The sequence below is a fragment of the Pteropus alecto genome, unplaced genomic scaffold (assembly GCF_000325575.1).
Source record: "Pteropus alecto unplaced genomic scaffold, ASM32557v1 scaffold53, whole genome shotgun sequence".
In the NCBI taxonomy this organism is placed as follows: domain Eukaryota; kingdom Metazoa; phylum Chordata; class Mammalia; order Chiroptera; family Pteropodidae; genus Pteropus; species Pteropus alecto.
In genome coordinates, this window is record NW_006434366.1 from 2,610,400 (window position 1) to 2,617,289 (window position 6,890).

Genomic DNA, 6,890 nt, shown 5'->3' on the forward strand with positions numbered 1-6,890 from the left:
GTACTTTACAATGAAGCAGCCAGAAACTGTAGCTAAACTTTTTAGGTACCAAAACTTTGAAACCAGCTGGCACAGAAAGCTTTCTAAAATGTAATACATACTTGGCTAACTTCTCACGCACGAATCCACAGAACATGGTTTATTGTGTTCTTGGTGTATCAGAGTTATTTTATCAATTGTAAAACAAGAACACTAAATTAGATAACCTTTAAGGACCCTTCTGGCAGTATAACCGTATGATTCTGAACAATGAAAGGATGTGGGGGCTGCATCACACTGGGGTGCCCTGAACTTTCTCGGATGTTCGTTCATCACTTTCTTCACCATTACTTCTCACTGCTGGCAGATGCCAACAATAACTTCCCCTAATTCAGTTGCTACTGCTAATCTGTAAAGGCTGAAAATTAGGTAATCAAATCCTTCTTTTTCAATCCCAAATGTCTTGAGTACAACAAAATGTTCAATAGATATTTGTTAACTCTGATGCACGGATTCTGTGGTTAAGTTCTTTATAGCTTTAGAAGCATTTTCTACTTCCCGGTGTCAACTCTCAACAGTCACTTTTCAAAGCTTATGTTGAGTAACGAAACCACACGGTTGGCAGTTGTGCTCTAGACGACCGAGAACTTGTTTCCATGCTGTGGAAAGGCCGCTAAACTGAGCCGAGCAACTAAGGAGAGAAACAGATGCTTAAAAATACTACTTAACTGTGTATCATTCTATTTATTTAAACAAATTTAACAAACAAATAACACCAAACACTGTTTTAAGCACTTAATCAATATTAATCAATATTAATGTATTTAATCCTGTAACAACCCTATGAAATAAGTAGCATTATCCTAATTTTTCAGAGAAAACTGAGGCACAGGTGAAGTCGCTTGCTCAAAGTCACATTATTTTTAAGATCTGTTTAGAGAAATAAAAACATGCTTTCATGCCTATTTTCTTAAATAGCATATGAAGCATAAACCAACTTTCCCTTCATCCATGATTACGAGGGGACTCACTGTGACTTTGTGATGGTAGATGGAACTGGAGTTATCCACGCACACGCTATTAGTCAAAATCGCAAGGCAGCAGCCCTGGAATTTCTCTGGTTGGGCAAAATTTGAAGCAAAATAAGGTGGAAAGACTACCTCAAAGTCAGAGAATCTTATTACCAGTTACACTACTTACTAACCACGGCAAGACATTCTGCCTTTGGAGTTAAGGCACCTTATCTAGAGGAAGTGGGAGCTGGAAGGGTTGCTTAAGTCACTCCCAGCTCTAACAGTTATTGTTTTATTCATAGACCTCCCGATGAGAATAAAGTTAAGCAAGAGATAAACGCCTACAACAGTAGAAAGACATGGCTCTCTTTCTCCAAAATTCATCAGCATATCCACGTCTAAAAGCAGACCTTGTCGCTATGAGTTCTGTGAGTTTCAACTCCAGGAGCAGAGCTCACCTAAATCCAGTTCTGCAGATCTTAGCAAATCAGGCAAATGAAAAGGAGAAGGAATTTAAAGGAAAGAGAGGAACAAGGTAAAAGTTAACAACACAAAGAAGGCGAGAATCTGTTAGTGAAAGGACACTTCACAGACCACACCCTAAAACAATAAGACTGGGGGGGAGGGGGGCGTGGAGGGGGCTATTCTTTGTAAACAGGTTGCCATAGCAGACAGGCACTGTGAACCGGCTGCTTGTGAACCATGGTGTGACATTGGTGAGAACACCCAAACACTCATGCGCCTCAGTGCCTGAAAGCAGGGAGACGCACATGGATTAGGTTAGTGTTTTCCCACTGCTGTTTTAAGTGAACAAATGCAGAAAGCAAGCTATTAACCTGAGAGCTTCACTTTGCTTGATCTGTCCATTTACAGACGGCCGATCCAATCGGCTTGAAAAAACAAATGGAAAAATACGTTTTGACAAATGTGTCACAGGTTTTTTTCTCTAAGACTTTTTTTTTTTTTTAAGGCTTTGGTGACCAAGCTGCTTTGTGAAAACAATGAAGTCGGGAGAACTCAAAACCCTCGTACTAAATGTCTCCTCTTGGCCAAAAGAAACTACTTTCACAGGTCAAGTGGAGCAGTCTTTTTTTTTTTTAAACAACTCATGAGGAGACTCAACTGTTTAACAGCCAAACCTCACACACCTGACAAGTGAAAAGATATGGCCAATAATATACGTAAGTTAATCATTTTTCTAAGAACTTTTAATTCAAATGTGAAATTATTATCACCACTACTCATTTTCCTAGTTAGTAGCATCAAGATGCTTCTTACATTTCCCCACAAGTGGAATTTCTGATAATAAAATTACTTATATTCCAGCTTACATTGGTAAGAAAAAATGACAACCCGTTTTTTGTTGGTGAAGTACTTAAAATGAAAGGTAAGCAGGTGCTAGATCTAGGGGGACATTTTCACGAGGAGCAGGATTATTTCCACGACCTTAAAGTGTTCCCCCACGAACCACTCCTTAGCTGCAGCGGGGAACACAGGTAATTATACAATAGAGGAATGAGACAGCACCTTGACCGAGTGATCAAAATGACCACCACCACGTGGCTCAGATGGACATTATGTACCTCTACAAGTGATATCACATGGACACGCTATCTCCTATGTAGAATGTCAGCTGAGAACGCATAAACTGAATTTAATCATGAGGAAACAGACAAACCCAAAATGAGGGGCATTCTATTAAAAAGGGGGGGCATTTAAAAAAAGTCAATGTCACGTAAGACAAAGTAAGGCTATAAAGAGGCTACAGAGTAGAGGAGGCTAAACGGACATGGCGACTAAATGACGTTCCTGACCCTCAATTGGATCTTGTACTGGAGGGAAAAAATGCCATACACGACATTACTGGGCCAACTGACAACACAGGACAGGTAAAATCCGTGATGCACTATCATTTTTTTAACATAATAAAGTTGGTCACTAAACTAGTCATGAAAAAAAAAAATCCCTGATTTTAGGAAATACACACTTCAGTATGTGGGAATAAAGGGCTCTTACCTAAGGTGACAAACAGGGTACATGAGTGATAAAGCAAATGAGGTAAAATGTTAGCACTAATCTGATCTCAGTAAAGGGCATCTGGGTGCCCTTTGCCATGTTTTGAATCCTGTAACTCTCCTGAAAATCTGAATTTCCCAATAAAACATTTTGAAATGATTTTTTAATGGGGAAAATAAAATATCACCTGAGCCTAATTATATCAAGGACATCTGGAATTAGAAGATGAATCAGCCACGCCACCACCACCTACGATGACAGTGAAATTCATGAAAACACTGGATCGTAAAGAATTCTGACAACCAGTCCAAGAGAATAAGCCATTGCTAATCTCATTCTGTCACTCAATATTCTAAGAGAATACCAACTTTCAAATGTCTTTGAATAGGAACGTCCATGTTTTATAATTTTGGTATAAGGAGAAAGCCTCTGGACTTTAAAATTAGCAGTATAAAATCTACTCCAATGTTTTAATATCTATTTATAAACTGGAAAATGGATTAAACATGGTGTGTGCTTCCAAGTCTAAGCTCTTCTCAGTTTTCAGAAAAACGAGACCATTTTAATGTATTTTCCTCATCTCTTCTTTCCAGGCACTTAACACAGTAGTTACCATTGTGAACACACACATTAGTATCTGGGGACTCCCCCCAACCCCCGTACGACACTCTCCAAGGGGCTAGGAAACATACACTCCCTCATACAGTAGCAGGTCAAGAATCAGATAACGTTCATCTTCTCACAATTTTTGAACACCTGGACAATCTTTCCTTAAATAATTTCCCAAAAGAAAATGATCTGTACTCAGTTTTATGTGTAAATCTGGCCCTATTTCCAACTACAGATGTAATTCCTTCCCACAGGGTGTCGGTTTAAAAGCAAATGTTAAAAAGATTCATTTGGGCGGTTAAATCTTATTAATCAAAAACGACATCTCTCAAAATTCCAGTATGTTTGTTTGTTTTGGGAGAAGGGGTTCTCTTCAGTACTTACCATACAGAATTAAGCACTGTGCAAAAACGTCAAATTGCAGGTTCTGACCGCTCTCTCCTGACAGCTTGTTCACTTCCTCCATCCCTGAGTGGTTACTACTCCCTTCCATCTGCCCTTCTTCCTTCCTGAGTCTCCAAAGCTACCGCAGATAGAAGTTTCTGCTCCCAAACAGCTGGCCTTTAATAAATACTGCATTCCTGTCATAGGCGGCAAAAAGACCCACTCCACCCCATAAGATGTTAATAGTTAACTCTTGACTGCTGTACTGGACCTCACAAAGACCTTGAGCATCGCTGCTCCACCCTCAGAGGTGCCCTTGACACACTTCCAGGCTGAGGACCGCTGCTGAACTCTGAATCCACGAAGGTGGTTCTCCAGGTTTTAGTGTTAAACTTGCTAGGTTTTTTTGTTTTGCCTTTTTTTTTTTTTTGAATGTTGTTAAATTTATGGTAATTTGACAAACAATCAGGTTTGCCCTGCGGGGACTAAAGGTGCATAGTTTATTTTTTAAACTAACTGTTGATAGGTTTTATTTATATTGCCAGGATATACAGCACCCCACGCAGTAGCAACATGGATTTTAAAATAGTTCTTTTTGGATGGCAATGTTAAAAAATGAGCGAAAAACTCACTATGTTCTCTCTGACATTAGGCTATGAAAATTCTCTAGATTAGTACTTTTTATAAAGTATAATGGCAGAGGGAGCTCTCCTAATGAAATGCCTGTTATTCTAATTCAACCCATTTGTAACAACTAATAAATCCTTACCGCCTGCTAGTACCAAGTTACTCTGCAGCAATCTCTTTGAACAAGACAACTCTGGAGGATTAAAATGTCCTCAAGCCCACAATTTCCGTTAGGAGCCTGAAAACCCTCACTCCTGCTAAGCTCTATTCCTGAAGAAAATTCATTCCAAGTAGCTGCGAATGACTGTTTCCTCTGTTCACTGTTCCTTTCAACAACACCGCTCTACCGATGGTTTTACTAAATCCTCACCCAGAGGGCTGCTGCAGAGAAATTCAACCTGCTCGTCTGTGAAGCAACGTGCTGCTGCGCATCCCCAGCCAGCCACTCGCGACCTCGGCGCGGGGGCGGCATCCTGGCTCGCTGTTCTGAGGATGCGGTAAGGATGCAAACTGGGCCCCGCCCCCAGACCGGCCCTGGAGAGCCAGCAAATACAGTGTCGGCTAACTGGTCCAGTCACTAGAGTCTGGATGTATTTCCCATGAACACCCAGGATCCACCATACTCTTTAATAAACACCCACATCTTTATATAAAAAGACTACGTACTAATCTTGACGTGTAGGCAGGCTGCAGCAGTTCTAAAGTCGGAAGCACGAGGGTGGGGGAATTAGCATACGGATCACATTTTCAGGTCCTGATACTATTCTACTGGTTGGTCTCTAAACATTTCAACTCTTTTTTTTTTTTTTTTAACTTTTCTTTTCAACTTAAATCCTTTTTCATAAAAAAATGATTTTGTTAATTTAAAAGTTTCCTTCCCTCTTTTTGGGCAGAACTGGGTGTTTAGGGAACTAGAATGAGAGACTCGTGTATGCCCTTCTTCGTGTGCAGGTGTAGCTTGTAAAGAAGAAAAGATTATAAAAAGAAAAAGTTTCCTTCCAAATCCTTAAATAGGCTTCTATTACTGAACTTAAAAAGGGGGATTCCTCAAACCAACCAAATGCTACAAATCGGTAAGTTAAGTATGTAACAAAAATCCTTCAGTCTTAAGAAAAAAATCCCCAATGGAAAGATGTTAGCATACATAACAAATTTTTAACATACAGACAGTAAAATGAATTTTATGCTCTTTAAAACAAGAAAGCCTAGTCTTTACGAAGATCTATTAAAGCCAGAATTAGAATAATAAAAGAAAAATCAGAATGTAATAAGGCCCATCCTAAAAAAGTAAAATCACACGACTGATCAATAATTGTCTGAGTACAGTCTAAAGAATCACAGTGGCTGTGGAATTACTCTAAGGTCTCACTCATTTTCTCAGGTGATGGATGTTAAAATACAATAAAGAAGAGGTAGTTGTTAGTCTGGTGGTCAGGACTGAGACACTGCAGACAGTTACACTAGGCTTTAACTGGTCTTACCACGTGCTTAGCTGTATGTCCTTCGTGCATGTTCCTTAACTTGGCAATGCCTCACTTTCCCCAAATGTAAAATGGATAGAACACCAGGCTCTATCTCATAGAGACAGTCTAAAAATTAAAAGAATTAAAACACATAGCGCATTCTGAACAATGGCTGGTTCAGGTATCGGTGCAGGAACAGGAAAAGCATTTGGTATTTGCCACCATCATTGTCACCACACAGAGTCCGTGAAATGAGATGTTTACAAGTAGTTCGCAGGGTTCTGGTTAAGACTGTTAGGGATGCACACTCCACTGTCCCTTTCACTGATGCAGCTAAAAACCTTGGGGAATGCGTGTGCAGCAGCTACCCGAGGACTCTGAAAGTAAGTGGTAGCAGATGGAGCAGAGAAGGAAATCAGAACTCAAATCACAAGCCATTTGGTGCTGTTTCCTAGTTGTCTTTTTTTTCTTTCCTCCTGATTTCCCAGCCTGGATTCAAAGGCAGCGCAACTGCCAGAAACGAACACCAGGCATAAACAGAAAAAGCTCTAAGAAAAGCCTTCTCTTTTGGTCTGAGGTGTGTGACTGTGTGTGTGAGTGTGTGTGTGTGTGTGTGTGGGGGGGTAACAGGACAGAAAGTGGGGGAGATTCCTCTAAGTTTTTTCCTTTTTCTCCTGCCACAGCCCCCACACAAAACCAAACCAAGATGTGAGCACCTACGGCCGGGAAGGTTCCTAGAGAGAAGGGACTCCTTTCTAAGCACAGGAACCCAGGAACCGTGGTCTAAGAAATGCAATGC